The sequence below is a fragment of the Dendropsophus ebraccatus genome, chromosome 14 (assembly GCF_027789765.1).
Source record: "Dendropsophus ebraccatus isolate aDenEbr1 chromosome 14, aDenEbr1.pat, whole genome shotgun sequence".
In the NCBI taxonomy this organism is placed as follows: Eukaryota; Metazoa; Chordata; class Amphibia; order Anura; family Hylidae; genus Dendropsophus; species Dendropsophus ebraccatus.
In genome coordinates this window covers 14,285,110-14,302,160 of record NC_091467.1, presented here as the reverse complement: position 1 = coordinate 14,302,160, position 17,051 = coordinate 14,285,110, and the positions used below count along the sequence as shown (strand labels likewise).

Here is a 17,051-nt window from a genome sequence, read left to right as displayed (position 1 = left end):
GCTATTTGCTCCATTGCAGACAAATCCGGTAGTTGGATTGTCCTGACTAGTTTCTATTATCCCTGACGTAGGCAAGGTCGAACCCAGGTGACTGTTACCCCACCTTTGGGCTTAACACTGCATAGTAGCTTTCTCAAAGTCTCTCATAAAAAATCTGCAGCTCCTGACAAGGGCCCTGGCCCTGGGCCAGGCCCGGATACAGGCTTTGGCAGGAACTCTTTCTTTCTTTCTCTCTCTCTCTCTCTCTCTCTCTCTCTCTCTCCCTTTTCCATCTACTAAAGAAGACCCTCCCACCAGGAACTGAAACTTACTCTCCTAAAAAGGGTGACCAGGACTAGCCTCATGTTGGTGAGGAAAGTGCTAGTAGGTGTGAGGTGTAAGAACAGTGTGTGGCACCCAAGCTAGTGATTGGCTAACACAGAAGAGTAAAGAATACAAGTATCTTCAGCATCTTCAGCAGAGCCAACAGACAGGGGGAAATGAGACACCAAGTGGTGATGGTGTGGAAAGGCACCCATCATCCCAGAGCCAAACCTAATGGGTAGCACAGCACATATACACTAGTTGCCCGGTACACAGGTCCCTCTGTAAGAGCCACATGTTACTACAACCAATTGGACTGCATATAACATTTATTTCGGACTGCACGCTGATCCTTTCCTAATACACCAAACGATCGACCCCCGCACCCCCTGCAGGCAATTCTGTATATTTTACTGATAAGATACAATACAGTTCCGGTTTTTATAGAGTCTTCTGCTAGGCGCTGAAGAACAGAGGAGATCTCAGCAGCTGCAACCTACAATTACCAAGTGTTTCTACATACACATTAGCTTGTGGAACACAATAGTAATCTCTAAAAGAGAATAACACGGCAGCTGTGCAAATATCCAGATGTAACGGCCCAGTGTGTAATTTTCCATCGTAGAGAAATATCTTCTCTTGTATCAACAAACAGGACGGCTTTAGAATCATATTAATTCCTGAGAATAAGTCAGTATTGCCAGCTATCACCCGTTATCTGCTGCCGGCATGGGAACCCTGGTACACTGCCAATTGTCTAAACGTCTAGATTTAAGGGGGATATCAACGAAAAATAAATATATTTAAATCAACTGGTTTCAGAAATTATATAGATTTGTAAATTACTTCTATTAAAAAATTATACGTCTTCCAGTACTTATCAGCTGCTGTATGTCCTGCAGGAAGTGATGTATTCTCTCAAGTCTGACACAGTGCTCTCTGCTGCCACCTCTGTCCATGTCAGGAACTGTCCAGAGCAGGAGAATTTGCTGCTGCTCTGGACAGTTCCTGACATGGACAGAGGTGGCAGCAGAGAGCACTGTGTCAGAATAGAAAGAATACACCGCTTTCTTACCTGTCTTACGCGGCTGCTTCTATCACCCATGTGCAGCGATATCACCGCAGCCATTTACCTCCTAAACATGCTAAGTCACAGCTAATGCATATTAAATAGCTCTCCCCTCTCTCTGTATTGTCCCTTAGGAATTCACAGCCGACTCTCTACCTCATTTCCAATAAAAATAATTGGACTCTTCTGAAGCTCTGAGAGTTGATTGATATGTATGTATCGCATGCCGCGCTGACCTCTTTGTAGGCCTGGATGACCCCCTTTGTGTATGTAATTGTTTTCCGATACACCAATATAAGTGTGGCCTTGCACATAATCACATTGTGTAGGTAGACCTATTTCATGATCGACAACACCCGGCCAGATGCTGAATGTATGACATTCATTTACCGCCCATTGATTTATCGATCGTTTAATTAATTATAATTGAAAAAAAAAATCAAATTTTTTTTGATCAGTGAATTTTAGCAGTTACAGGTCCAAACATACAGTATATGGGAAGAACACTTATCCGATCATCGAGCTATAGCCGTAAAATCCCTTAAAGGGATTTTTGGACTATAACATTTACGGACGATCCTTAGAATAAGCCATTAAAGTAATCTATAGACGTCCAGCCCAAACATTAGCTAAGTGCTGCCGCCTCTTCTTCAGTCCATTTATTGGTTTGTATTTCTGGTACTGCAGCTGTGCCCCATTCATGTGAAGTATCAGACAAGGCCATATGGACAAGAGACGCACTTACATTGTGGCGGTACTGGGACTTATCCCAAGGTTTATTCATCAATGTTCTATTATTATAAGAATTTTATATTTTTTTTCTCCATAAAAGTCTAAACAATTACCATAAATTATATGTTTGATCCAGCACTGACGTCAGTTTTTAGTCAAGCTTCGTTGTAGTGCACTACCTTACATTATAAAGCATCCTTATGTCATGGCGGCCCACGACTAAGAGTGTGTAGGCACTTGAAACATGACGGATCAGGAAGGGTTGCCATGACATATGGATGGTTTTAATGAAATGTTTACAACTAGTGTTGACTGAGCATGCTCGGTCAAGCATAGTGCTCAATTGAGCATCGGGATGCTCTTTAAAGGGGACCTGTCACCCCCTGTGCGGGGGTGAAGGCCGCCCGACCCCGTCTGAATCCCGGCGCGTGTGCTGCTGAGATGAGTCCGACGCCCATAGAGAATGAATGGAGCCGTCATTCTCTATGGGCGTCGGACTCATCTCAGCAGCGACTTGGCGAGATGGGGTAAGTATCGGGGGCAAGATGGGGTAAGTATCCAGGGCTCTAGCAGGGGGTCGGGCGGCCTTCACCCCGGGACGGGGGGTGAAAGGTTCCCTTTAAATATACGCGCTACTGTACTGACACAGCGTGCCAGTACAGTAGCACAAGTATTTAAAGGAGGAGTCCAGCGCTGCAATGATTTTTGGACAAGCAGGGGCGGGGGAGGAACATAATAACCACGACTACTTACCTGTCCATGTGTCTGTCCAGCGCTGCATCGCAGTCCAGGAACTGGGAACTTCACGGGCATGGGGAGAGGTAAGTAGTGCTTGGTTATTATGTAACCCCCTGCCGACTGACAGGTTTTTTTTAAAGCACTGGACTTTCCCTTTAAGAAGAACACAATGCTTTTTGGCATCATCCTTCATTATGCCGGAAGCTCTAAAACCACTTAAAGTGTTGCTTTCGTTATAACTTTCAAAATCTAAATCAACAGTAGATGTGATATAAAGCAAGTTTGATATATAAATTCATAATTTTTTTTAGTTATCATGGAAAACACGGCACTTCCTGTTTTCTGACTTTTTTTTCCTCAGAAAACAGGAAGTCCTGTGTATCCCAGGCCATCTAAGCGCTCACAGAGAGGAGGCAGTCATGTGACTGATGGACACATTGAGCCGTGACTCTCTGTACTGGCCGGAAATCCTGGGTTTAGTCTGTTTATATCAACCAGCACAAGTCAGAAAATCTGCCTGCAGGAGACTGGACCTGGATTTCTGGTAAGTACAGCTTTGTTTTACAGCAGGATAACAACAACAAAAAAATAATGAATGTATATGGCAAATTTGTTTTATTTCACATCTACAGTTGATTTAGAGTTTAAGGCCATGTTCACACAACATATATTTTCGTAAGGGTACGGCCCTTGTTGCCGCTTGCAACAATGTCTGTGATTAATACGAAAATATACGTTACGTTGCTGTCTATGGAATCCCGGCCGGACTGTATACACATAGTATACGCTCCGGCCGGGATCTCTAGCGGCGCCGCAAAAAACATGTCAGTTTTCTGCGGCCGCTATTCATTGAACAGCTGCAGAGAAACTGTCAGTGCACATAATGAAGCACGCGGCTCCATCCGCTCACTACATTGTGTGCAGTGTGTCTGTTTTTTTTAAACCAGCACAAGTCAGGAGACTAGACCTGGATTTCTGGTAAGTACAGCTTTGTTTTACAGCAGGATAACAACAACAAAAAAAATAATGAATGTATATTGCAAACTTGCTTTATATTACATCTACTGTTGATTGATTAAGATTTTGAAAGTTATAACGACAGCCACACTTAAAGTGTACCTTCACAGAAAAAAACCTCTGTTCTCTGCATCATTTGCTTCTATTTTCCTTGTTCCTCTATTGTTGTTGTGTTTTCTCCCTGTATATCTAAAATGCCGATACAAACGCCTTGTACTTTCTTGGACGGCTATGACACACACACTATACCCATAATAGCAGTAATGTTCCTAATGATATTTCCATTGATCTGTATTTATCAATATTAGTCACAAATAATTATCGGGACGAGCGTGAATGATCCATGTAAGAAATTATTGATGTCTCTCAGGCCGGGCAATCAAAAACATATTGATTTTCACAATAGAGACGAGCTGCTAAGCAGCCAGCAATGAGGTTTATACGTACATTGTGGATTCTTAGAAAACAATTACACCTCTTATTTCATTATTTCAGATGAATTTTCACGGAATTGTGTGATATTTTGTTTGACTTTCCAGACAGTGGTTAACGTATGGCAAGTCCAAATAAAAAACGTTGTCTTTCAAGACAAGTTAGATACATTTGTAAAATACTTTTTTTAAAAAAATCTCCAGTCTTTCAGTACTTATCAGCTGCTGTATGTCCTGCAGGAAGTGGTGTACTCTTTCCCAGGGCCGTCTTAACAGCATTATAGGCCCCTGGGCAGAGGTGTGAATTGGGACCCCCCCCCCCCCCCCCTGTGCTGCCGCCGCCATCAAAACCCCCCCATCTTTGCATATAGTGCCCCACATAGTAGATAATGCCCCGATATAGTGCCCCACATAGTAGCCAATGCCCCCATATAGTGCCCCCCATGGTAGCCAATGCCCCCATATAGTGCCCCCCATAGTACCCAATCCCCCCCATATAGTGCCCCCCATAGTAGCCAGTGCCCCCCATAGTAGCCAATCCCCCCTGCCGAACAGAAAAACAACAAACCAGTTACTCATCCGTCTGCCGGCCTCAGCAGCTGATGTCTCCCGGCAGCGTGCACTCCCGTCATCCTCCGGGCACAGGCAGCGGGGTACAGAGAGACTGCCTGTGCCGGAAGTGTCCTGCAGCCTCTATCATGAATGATAGAGGCTGCACGACACATCCGGGACACAGGCAGCGTCTCTGTACCCCACTGCCTGTGCCCGGAGGATGACGGGAGAGCGCGCTGCCGGGAGACATCAGCTGCTGGGGCCGGCGGACAGGGGAGTTCCGGAACCGCCCGCCCAGCCCGCCCCTTCTATCGCCGCCCCTTCTATCGCCGCTTAGCAGAGCCGATCAGAAGCCCAGGAAAATGCTGCTCATTGCACTTTCCTGGGCTTCTGATCAGCTCAGCTGAGCGGCAATAGAAGGGGCAGGCGGAGGGGGTCGCTCAGGGCCGCTCACTATGCATATGCATAGTGAGCGACAATAGAGGGGGCGGGCGGGGCGGCTTCCTTGTGGTGCTCGGCACTGCTTGGGAGCCGTCTTCGCTTTATAGGACGCACTTAGTTTTTCCTCCCACTTTGGGAGGAAAAAAAGTGCTTCTTATAAAGCGAAAAATACGGGTATGTCACAGCGGGCAGGGGCCCCCAGGCAGCCACCTACCATGCCCAATGGGTAAGACGGCCCTGCTCTTTTCAGTCTGACACAGTGCTCTCTGCTGCCACCTGTGTCCATGTCAGGAGAGGTTTTCTATAGGGATTTGCTACTGCTCTGGACAATTTCTGACATGGACAGAGTTGGCAGCAAAGAGTCAGACTGGAAAGAATACACCACTTCCTGCAGGACATACAACAGCTGATAAGTACTTGAAGACTGGAGATTTTTTTTAAAAAAAGTAAGATACATTCACTCCTGTGTAATCCCTGCTGTGGGCAGCTTGATGCAATGTCATTAATGCAGGGGTCACACGTTTGGCATGGTCACGTTCATTCAACCTGTATGGCTCCTAAGTACGGATTAATACAGGCTCTGTTAGGCTCTGCGTGTGTGAAGGTATTCTACAGAAGCAATGGTGATAATAGCTCCATGAAGTGACAAATTATTTCTGTTTTAGGCACTATAGTATATACACATATATAGGGGGAGATTTATGAAACATAGATGTAGATTTATCAGACATGGTGTAAAGTGACACTGGCTCAGTTGCCCCTAGCAACCAATCAGATTCCACCTTTCATTCCTCACAGACTCTTTGGAAAATGAAAGGTGGAATCTGATTGGTTGCTAGGGGCAACTGAGCCAGTTTCACTTTACACCATGTTTGATAAAGCTCCCCCATAGTATTTCCATCAGTCTTTTAGTCAGTATCTTTTCAACCAAAACCAGGAGTGGTTTAAAAACACAAAAACCATTATAATTTTGCCCTGTCAATTCCAATCCTGATTTTGGTTGAAAATAGAGACTGATGGAAATACTGTGCGAACATAGCCTTAGTGTTAAAGGGGTACTCTTGTGAGAAAAAAATTGTTTTCAAATCAACTGGTGTCAGAAAGTTACTTCTATTTAAAAATCTCAAGTCTTCAAGTACTTATCAGCTGCTGTATGTCCTGCAGGAAGTGGTGTATTCTTTCCAGTCTGACACAGTGCTCTCTGCTGGCACCCCTGTCCATGTCAGGAATAGTGATGAGCGAATACTGTTCGATCGAATATATATTCTATCGAATAGTAAGGTATTCGATAGTATCGAATAGTACGTCGAATATTCGATAAGCGTTCAAATCCCCCTTCCCTTTTTCTGAGGTGTCATTGTGGACTTGGTGAACCTCCAAGTGGTCGAATAGATGTTTTTCAATAATCGAATACTTGTTCCCATAGACTTTAATGGCATTGAATATTCGATCGAACGTTCAAATATCTGGGAGATATTTGTACGAATATCGAATATTCGAATATTTCACTATTCGCTCATCACTAGTCAGGAACTGTCCGGAGCAGGAGAGGTTTTCTATGGGGATTTGCTGCTGCACTGTACAATACCTGACATGGACAGGGGTGGCAGCAGAGAGTGTCAGACTGGAAAGTATACACCACTTCCTGCAGGACATACAGCAGCTGATAAGTACTGGAAGACTGGAGATTTTTTAATAGAAGTTGTTTACAAATCTATATAACTTTCTGATACCAATTGATTTGAAACACTGGAATCCCCCTGTAAGTCTATTCATAGTTTCCAGTACGCAGGACTAGGCTGGGTTAGAGGCAGGGATATAACTAGAGACCTTTGCCTCCATTGTAAAACAGTCCTGTAAATTTATCAAACAAAATTCATGACACTATTTGCAAATCCTTGGTGCACTAGTGACCATTGTTATTGCCAACCGGATCCCTGCTGTCACTGCTGATCGGCCGCCCACCCACTGGCTGTCACACATGGACAGGCAGCTGAACAGCAGTGATAAGTTGTGCCCCATCTCATCACCAAAGGAGCCGGAAGACGCTAGATGTAATGTAACACACAACGTCACGGTGCTGCTTAGAGTCTGGACCTTATATGCTAGACTCTGCAGGGTCTTATGTGACAGAGAAACCTGACGGCACAATGTGCTATGAGGCCCACTCACAGGGGCGACCACTGCAACCCCTTTACTTAGAGGCCTGGTTTTAACATAAAAAAAATGACTAGGCCAAGCACCTGACTGGTCCTAGTTTCCACTGTTTAACCCCTTAACGACCAAGGGCCTAAATGTACGCCCTTGTGTCGTTAAGGGCGTTCAGAGGGGGGCCGCGCGGCGACCCCGCTTTGAACCGCCGTGATTCCGGGTGCTATCTGGTCCGATCGCCGTGCCCGCTAATAAGCCTTTTAAATGCAGCTGTCAAAGTTGACAGCTGCCTTTAAATCGCTTCTTTTCCTCTTCCCTGGTGTCTAGTGGGGGATCCCCGCTCCCCCGTGATGTGACCGCGGAGGAGCGATCCCCGCAGGTATACTGGGCCGGGGTCTGCGCCGTAATGGCGCTGATCCCGGCTCGGCATTCTATTGCTTTCAGCAATAGAACACTGATCTCCTCAATCTATGCAGTTTATCTATATATCTATACTGCATAGATCTCTATGAGAGATCAGAGTTGTAATACTAGAAGTCCCCCAGGGGGAATAACCTTAACCCCAGGAGGGAATAACCCTAACCCCAGGGGGAAATAACCCTAACCCCAGGGGGGGAATAACCCTAACCCCAGGGGGGAATAACCCTAACCCCAGGGGGGAATAACCCTAACCCCAGGGGGAATAACCCTAACTCCAGGGGGGAATAACCCTAACCCCAGGGGGAATAACCCTAAACCCAGGGGGAAATAACCCTAACTCCAGGGGGGAATAACTCTAACCCCAGGGGGAAATAACCCTAACTCTAGGGGGGAATAACCCTAACCCCAGGGAGGAATTTCACCACACATTTAATTTTTTTCTGGTTTCGCAGTGTACTTTATGCAAAAATTCAGCTTGTCATTGCAAAGTACAATTAGTGGCGCAAAAAATAAGGGCTCATGTGAGTCTGTGGGTGAACAAATACACGCGCTATGGGCTTTTAAGCACAAGGAGGAAAAACAAAAGTGCAAAAATGGAAATTGGCCCGGTCCTTAAGAGGTTAAAAAGGTATGTGAAGGCTCAGTAGGTGAAGGGGCCGCCTACCACATTACAATCAGCTTTCTATTGTCTATTGAATTGCATGTAATAGACTAAGCTAATGAAAATCATTGTTCGCAATTACTGGTTGATTGTTATAGCGACCTATAAAGGGTGTGTATTATTAACTTTTGGGGAGCACTGACCTATATACATGGCTCTTGCTCAGTTACTTCGCTGTGTCCACCCCTGTACTGGATGGATATATATATATATATATATATATATATATATATATATATATATATATTCAAATGGGATATACAATGAAGTGCAAAGTAAAGGGCTGGGGTCCATGCTTTGGAAGGCAATGCATTCACTAAAATCAATGCTTGTAAAGTAAAATTCCTGTATAATATGCTATACAGCATGTATCATGGCCACAGGTATAATGTAGCCTTACCTTTAAATCTATGATGGAACAAGGTAAGTCTAAAATATATATATATATATATATATATATATATATATATATATATATATATATACATATATATATATATATATATATATATATATATTTTTTTTTTTTTTTTTTTCTTTTTTTTTTTCAGTGCAGATGTTTTTGGCATAGCCAATGAATATCTACCCACACACGACAGATTCCCTCTATTTTCATCATTATTCCCCCTCCTACTTGAGCTGCATAGTCTGAGATTATTGATGTCAAACCACTTTCAGGCAGCAGGTGGCGCTGGTAATACACTTCTGACCACCGCTGTACTGTGCGCTCTTCCGCCGCTGCTGCCGTCATTACATTGTTGTGTGTACTTTAAGCAAAAGTAAACTAATCTATAATGACTACGGATGTCCTGTCCTTGGCTCCTCTGAGTGCACTTAAGGTTGCTTGTCTGTGGTTTCTTATAACTTTTATATATTCTTTAACAAATGAAAATTGTGTATCTTAAAAATTGGCCTTAGGTCCTTGATGGTGCCCCATGTGGTCTGTTCTGTTGTCATCCACCCATATGGCAGCTAATGCTTAGTGTTATAAACTACATACACCAAGTAATATTTTCGTATGTTTGCTAAATAACAATGGAATATAGAGTTACTACTATACCATATACGTATAGCGACAATTATTATTGTACAGAGAATAAATAGACATAACTACAGTGTCAATGTGTATACCAATTTGGTAGGTAAGCATAGTGATATAGGAGAAGGGTTGGTAGATAAGGATAGTGACATAGTAGAAGGTTTGGTAGGTAAGGATAGTGACATAGGAGAAGGGTTGGTAGGTAAGGATAGTGATATAGGAGAAGGTTTGGTAGGTAAGGATAGTGACATAGGAGAAGGGTTGGTAGGTAAGGATAGTGACATAGGAGAAGGTTTGGTGGGTAAGAATAGTGACATAGGAAAAGGTTGGTAGGTAAGGATAGTGACATAGGAGAAGGTTTGGTAGGTAAGGATAGTGACATAGAAGGTTTGGTAGGTAAGGATACTGCTATAGGAGAAGGTTTGGTAGGTAAGGATAGGGACATAGGAAAAGGTTGGTAGGTAAGGATAGTGACATAGGAAAAGGTATGGTAGGTAAGGATAGTGACATAGGAGAAGGTTTGGTAGGTAAGGATAGTGATATAGGAGGAGGTTTGGTAGGTAAGGATAGTGACATAGGAGAAGGTTTGGTAGGTAAGTATAGTGACATAGAAGGTTTGGTAGGTAAGGATAGTGACATAGTAGAAGGTTTGGTAGGTAAGGATAGTGACATAGGAGACGGTTTGGTGGATAAGGATAGTGACACAGGAGAAGGGTTGGTAGGTAAGGATAGTGATATAGGAGAAGGTTTGGTAGGTAATGATAGTGACACAGGAGAAGGTTTGGCAGGTAAGGTTAGTGACATAGGAGAAGGTTTGGTAGGTAAGGATAGTGACATAGGAGAAGGGTTGGTAGGTAAGGATAGTGATATAGGAGAAGGTTTGGTAGGTAAGGATAGTGACATAGGAGAAGGTTTGGTAGGTAAGGATAGTGACATAGGAGAAGGTTTGGTGGGTAAGAATAGTGACATAGGAAAAGGTTGGTAGGTAAGGATAGTGACATAGGAGAAGGTTTGGTAGGTAAGGATAGTGACATAGGAGAAGGTTTGGTAGGTAAGGATACTGCTATAGGAGAAGGTTTGGTAGGTAAGGATAGGGACATAGGAAAAGGTTGGTAGGTAAGGATAGTGACATAGGAAAAGGTATGGTAGGTAAGGATAGTGACATAGGAGAAGGTTTGGTAGGTAAGGATAGTGATATAGGAGGAGGTTTGGTAGGTAAGGATAGTGACATAGGAGAAGGTTTGGTAGGTAAGTATAGTGACATAGAAGGTTTGGTAGGTAAGGATAGTGACATAGTAGAAGGTTTGGTAGGTAAGGATAGTGACATAGGAGACGGTTTGGTGGATAAGGATAGTGACACAGGAGAAGGGTTGGTAGGTAAGGATAGTGATATAGGAGAAGGTTTGGTAGGTAATGATAGTGACACAGGAGAAGGTTTGGCAGGTAAGGTTAGTGACATAGGAGAAGGTTTGGTAGGTAAGGACAGTGACATAGGAGAAGGTTTGGTAGGTAAGAATAGTGACATAGGAAAAGGTTGGTAGGTAAGGATATTGACATAGGAAAAGGTTGGTAGGTAAGGATAGGGACATAGGAGAAGGTTTGGTAGGTAAGGATACTGCTATAGGAGAAGGTTTGGTAGGTAAGGATAGGGACATAGGAAAAGGTTGGTAGGTAAGGATAGTGACATAGGAGAAGGTTTGGTAGGTAAGGATAGTGACATAGGAGAAGGGTTGGTAGGTAAGGATAGTGACATAGGAGAAGGTTTGGTAGGGAAGTATAGTGACATAGAAGGTTTTGTAGGTAAAGATAGTGACATAGGAGAAGGTTTGGTAGGTAAGGATAGTGACATAGGAGGAGGTTTGGTAGGTAAGGATAATGACATAGGAGAAGGTTTGGTAGGTAAGTATAGTGACATATAAGGTTCGGTAGGCAAGGATAGGGACATAGGAGAAGGTTTGGTGGGTAAGGATAGTGACATAGGAGAAGGTTTTGTAGGTAAGGATAGTGACATAGGAGAAGGTTTGGTAGGTAAGGATAGTGACACAGGAGAAGGTTTGGTAGGTAGGGATAGTGACATAGGAGAAGGTTTGGCAGGTAAGGTTAGTGACATAGGAGAAGGTTTGGCAGGTAAGGATAGTAATATAGGAAAAGGTTTGGTAGGTAAGGATAGTGATATAGGAGAAGGTTTGGTAGGTAAGGATAGGGACATAGGAGAAGGTTTGGTAGGTAAGGATAGTGACATAGGAGAAGGGTAGGTAGGTAAGGATAGTGACATAGGAGGAGGTTTGGTAGGTAAGGATAGTGAAATAGGAGGAGGTTTGGCAGGTAAGGTTAGTGACATAGGAGAAGGTTTGGCAGGTAAGGATAGTAATATAGGAAAAGGTTTGGTAGGTAAGGATAGTGATATAGGAGAAGGTTTGGTAGGTAAGGATAGGGACATAGGAGAAGGTTTGGTAGGTAAGGATAGTGACATAGGAGAAGGGTAGGTAGGTAAGGATAGTGATATAGGAGGAGGTTTGGTAGGTAAGGATAGTGACATAGGAGAAGGTTTGGTAGGTAAGTATAGTGACATAGGAGAAGGTTTGGTAGGTAAGTATAGTGACATAGGAGAAGGTTTGGTAGGTAAGGATAGTGATATAGAGAGGTTAGGTGGGGGAAAGATCAGAAGCAATGTGAGAAAATATTACTTTACTGAAAGAGTAGTAGATGCTTGGAACAAACTGTCAGCAGATGTGGTTGGTAAATCTACAGAATGTAAACCTGCCTGGTATATACATATATCTATGCTAAGATAAGAAGAAAGGGAATAATATAAGGAACACACTAGATCGACCATACCGCAGCGTCTGACAATGACTGAGAACAAAACACACAATCCTGCATGTCTGTACACATATCAATGTGAATGACAACCGTCCAGTAACAGTGATGAAATAATCCGGAGACCATAACACTGTATCATTCCCCTTGCTATGGCCGCCTTTAATTCCTGACAATAAATATTATTCCAAGAGAGTAAGGAATCCGTTGTATGTTCCTGAATATGAATCACCTGATAATCTGAGTTTCCGAACAGATTTGATACTCACGTAAATGATGGAGTCAGATATGTGGATTCCTATAATGATGTCCCTAAAGTCCCAGGATCTCCGCGAAGCGACTGTGCTACCAGAGTTATGGTCATCCGTATATCACATCACGTCATGGTACAGACGTAGTTTAAGGTTGGATTTCCTTGGATATCAACATGTAATGTGTGCGACCTCCTAACTTCCAAATCAACTGCTGACAGAAAGTTATATAGATTTGTAAATGACTTCTATTTAAAAATCTTAACTCTTCTAGTAGTTATCAGCCGCTGTATGCCCTGCAGGAAGTGGTGTATTTTGACATGATGCTCTCTGCTGCCACCTCTGTCTATGTCAGGAACTGTCCAGAGCAGTAGCAAATCCCCTTAGAAAACCTCTCCTGCTCTGGACAGTTCCTGACATGGACAGAGGTGGCAGCAGAGAGCACTGTGTCATAATACACCACTTTATGCAGGGCATACAGCAGCTAGTAAGTACTAGAAGAGTCAAGATTTTTAAATAGAAGTCATTTACAAATTTGTATAACTTTGTGACACCCAAAGATATGCTCTTCTTTCCTCATTTTAGCTATTGCTTTCCCTCCAACCCACCATGTATTGATGTCCTCAATGCACTCTCCCCGCACCAGTCCCTCACTCTCCCCGCACCAGTCCCTCTCTCTTCTCACCAGTCCCTCTCTCTCCCTTAACCGGTCCCACTCTCTCCCCGCACCAGTCCCTCTCTCTTCTCACCAGTCCCTCTCCCCGCACCAGTCCCTCTCTCTCCACACCAGTCCCTCTCTCCCTGCACCAGTCCCTCTCCCTGGACCAGTCCCTCTCTCTCCACACCAGTCCCTCTTTCCCTGCACCAGTCCCTCTCTCTCCGCACCAGTCCCTCTCTCCCCGCACCAGTCTCTCTCTTTCTCTGCACCAGTTCCTTTCTCTCCGCACCAGTCCCTCTCTCTCCGCACCAGTCCCTCTCTCTCTCCGCACCAGTATCTCTTTCTCTGCACCAGTCCCTCTCACTCTGTACCAGTCCCCCTCTCTTTGCACCAGTCCCTCTCACTCTGTACCAGTCCCTCTCTCTTTGCACCAGTCCCTCTCTCTCCGCATCAGTACCTTTTTCTCTGCACCAGTCCCTCTCAATCCGTACCAGTCCCTCTCTCTCTTCGCACTAGTCCCTCTTTCTCCCGGCACCAGTCCGTCTCTCTCTGCCCCAGTCCCTCTCTCCACACCAGTCCCTCTCTCTCCGCCCCAGTCCCTCTCTCCATGCACCAGTCCATCTCTCTCCGCACCAGTCCCTCTCTCTCAGCCCCAGTCCCTCTCTCCATGCACCAGTCCATCTCTCTCCACACCAGTCCCTTTCTCTCTGCCCCAGTCCCTCTCTCCATGCACCAGTTCATCTCTCTCCGCCCCAGTCCCTCTCTCCATGCACCAGTCCATCTCTTCCCGCACCAGTCCCTCTCTCTCTGCCCCAGTCCCTCTCTCTCTCCGCACCAGTCCCTCTCTCTCTGCCCCAGTCCCTCTCTCTGCCCCAGTCCCTCTCTCTGCCCCAGTCCCTCTCTCTCTGCCCCAGTCCCTCTCTCCCTGCACCAGTCCCTCTCCCCCCGCACCAGTCCATCTCTTCCCGCACCAGTCCCTCTCTCTCTGCCCCAGTCCCTCTCTCTCTCCGCACCAGTCCCTCTCTCTCTGCCCCAGTCCCTCTCTCTGCCCCAGTCCCTCTCTCTCCGCACCAGTCCCTCTCTTTCCGCACCAGTCCCTCTCTCTCCGCACCAGTCCCTCTCTCTCTGCCCCAGTCCCTCTCTCTCTGCCCCAGTCCCTCTCTCTCTGCCACAGTCGCTTTCTCTGCTCCAGTCCCTCTCTCTCTCCGCACCAGTCCCTCTCTCTCCGCACCAGTCCCTCTCTCCCCGCACCAGTCCCTCTCTCCCCGCACCAGTCCCTCTCTCTCCGCACCAGTCCCTCTCTCTCCACACCAGTCCCTCTCTTCCCGCACCAGTCTCTCTCTCCCCGCACCAGTCCCTCTCTCTCCGCACCAGTCCCTCTCTCTCTCTGCACCAGTCCCTCTCTCTCTGCCCCAGTCCCTCTCTCTCTGCCCCAGTCCCTCTCTCCCTGCACCAGTCCCTCTCTCTCCGCACCAGTCCCTTTTCCCTCCGCACCAGTCCCTCTCTTCCCGCACCAGTCCCTCTCTCTCCGCACCAGTCCCTCTCTCCCCGCACCAGTCCGTCTCTCTCCGCACCAGTCCCTCTCCCCCCGCACCAGTCCCTCTCTCTTCATACCAGTCCCTCTCTCTCCGCACCAGTCCCTCTCTCTCCGCACCAGTCCCTCTCCCCCCGCACCAGTCCCTCTCTCCCCGCACCAGTCCCTCTCTCTCCATACCAGTCCCTCTCTCTCCGCACCAGTCCCTCTCTTCCCGCACCAGTCTCTCTCTCCCCGCACCAGTCCCTCTCTCTCTGAGTAGCACTCACATACACTGTTACGTTTTCGATTCATGTTAAACCATCACTGTACAACACAGGAGTCACTCTGGTAAATGACTGAAGCATCTGCTGTCTCTTTCTATTCCCCGGCATTCAGCTACAGGTGTCGTCTCTCCTAACCCCCGCTCCACCTTATTGTACTTCCAGCTCCGACCTCTTACCTGCCACACACAGAAACCCTGCAGATCTGATCAGTATTCGCTGTATGTCCTCTCCTGTCTCCTTTCATTGTGCGCTCTGGAACGCTCGGTCAGCGCACAACAATCCCCCCTGTAATTCCGGACTTACTCCTTTCAAACCCTCTCAACCTGCTGTCTCTCCTAGAAACATGTCTAACAGCGGCTGACACCACTTCCCATGCTGCCTACTCCAATGCCTGAGAATAGTTAGGGTGGAGAAGTGAGAAAGTATTAGAGATGAGCAAACTTTTCAAAAGTTCGTTCCGACTGGATTTCTGGATTTTTTCGGAAAGTTGGGTTCGACTGAATTTCAGATTTCATTGGATTTCATAGTTTAAAGCATCTATATGATACGGGGGTAGTGTATTTGGTTGAATTTATGTCTCTACATGTCAGTAACATCATTATCTTTTCGATATCTCAAAGTAAATTTTTTTTTTTAGACTTCAATATTCACCATTACAGGGTCTATGCAGGAAACTCACCATTGCAGGGTCTATGCAGGAAACTCACCATTACAGGGTCTATGCAGGAAACTCACCATTACAGGGTCTATGCCCGAAACTCACCATTACAGGGTCTATGCAGGAAACTCACCATTACAGGGACTATTCAGGAAACTCACCATTACAGGGTCTATGCCCGAAACTCACCATTACAGGGTGTATGCAGGAAACTCACCATTACAGGGTCTATGCAGGAAACTCACCATTACAGGGTCTATGCAGGAAACTCACCATTACAGGGTCTATGCCCGAAACTCACCATTACAGGGTCTATGCAGGAAACTCACCATTACAGGGTCTATGCAGGAAACTCACCATTACAGGGTCTATGCAGGAAACTCACCATTACAGGGACTATGCAGGAAACTCCCCATTACAGGGTCTATGCAGGAAACTCACCATTACAGGGTCTATGCAGGAAATTCACCATTACAGGGTCTATGCTGGAAAAAGGTCAGAAATGTAGTACAGGAGCAGCAGTAGTCATTGGAGGCCAGGCAGGAGCAACAGTAGTCAACATGTCTGTACTTTTGTGCAATATCTTCTCAGTACAGCAGCAGCAGCAGCGTTTTCCCACTGACGAGCTCTGTGCACTGCTAACAGTCTCCTTCCTCTCTCTCTGCAGACTGCGTCGTGCGGTCCTGTGACCGCTACTTTTAAAGCAATACCGACGTCACACAGGGGGTGGGCTAGTGCAAGATCCCTGCTGATTGGATGTGTTCCGGGCAATGGCGGCTGCCATTTTAGAAAGCTAGGGAAAAACCGGTTCGAACCGGTTCGCTCATCTCTAGAAATTATCTCTCCATTACAAGACATATGCCAGATGATCACAATTTTGCTCCCGGTGTGAGTCCGTGTTATAAACTGGGGAACAGGCCGAGTATAAGAGGTCATCAGGCCAGGTCGTCAGCAAGAGAGGAAGGGATGGGTATCGTGGTCAGACAGGTGAAGGGTCAGGGCAGCAGGCTTCAGAGGCAGGACTGACAACCAGAGCCAGCAACAGGGAAGGCTGGTTTGCTGGTTATGCAACAATGCGACAATGCTTAGACAGGGGAGGGGCATGTGGAGCTAGTTTAGATAAGTGCAGGAGACTCTGGATTGGGCGATGGCAATAACAGGACGGGATAGCCGCTGGTGAGTCTCATCTGACAGCGTTACATCCATCTATTCTCTATGGAGCTTTAGAACATTGACAAGCTCAGGATCAACAGGATCATTTAATTCTGAGAATACCCATATAATCTTTAAAGCTTTCTCATTACCCAAGA

At 45.8% G+C, this 17,051-nt stretch overlaps 1 long non-coding RNA gene across 2 annotated transcripts in view; it reads right to left on the bottom strand.

The window, feature by feature from the left end:
* The window catches only part of LOC138772235 (uncharacterized), a 39,613-nt gene extending 23,223 nt beyond the window's left edge, over positions 1-16,390 (bottom strand). For both annotated transcript variants that reach the window (XR_011359727.1, XR_011359726.1), the window contains exon 1: positions 16,183-16,390. This is a non-coding gene — a long non-coding RNA (uncharacterized lncRNA). The remainder of the gene's footprint in view (positions 1-16,182) is intronic.
* Positions 16,391-17,051: the final 661 nt, after the last annotated feature.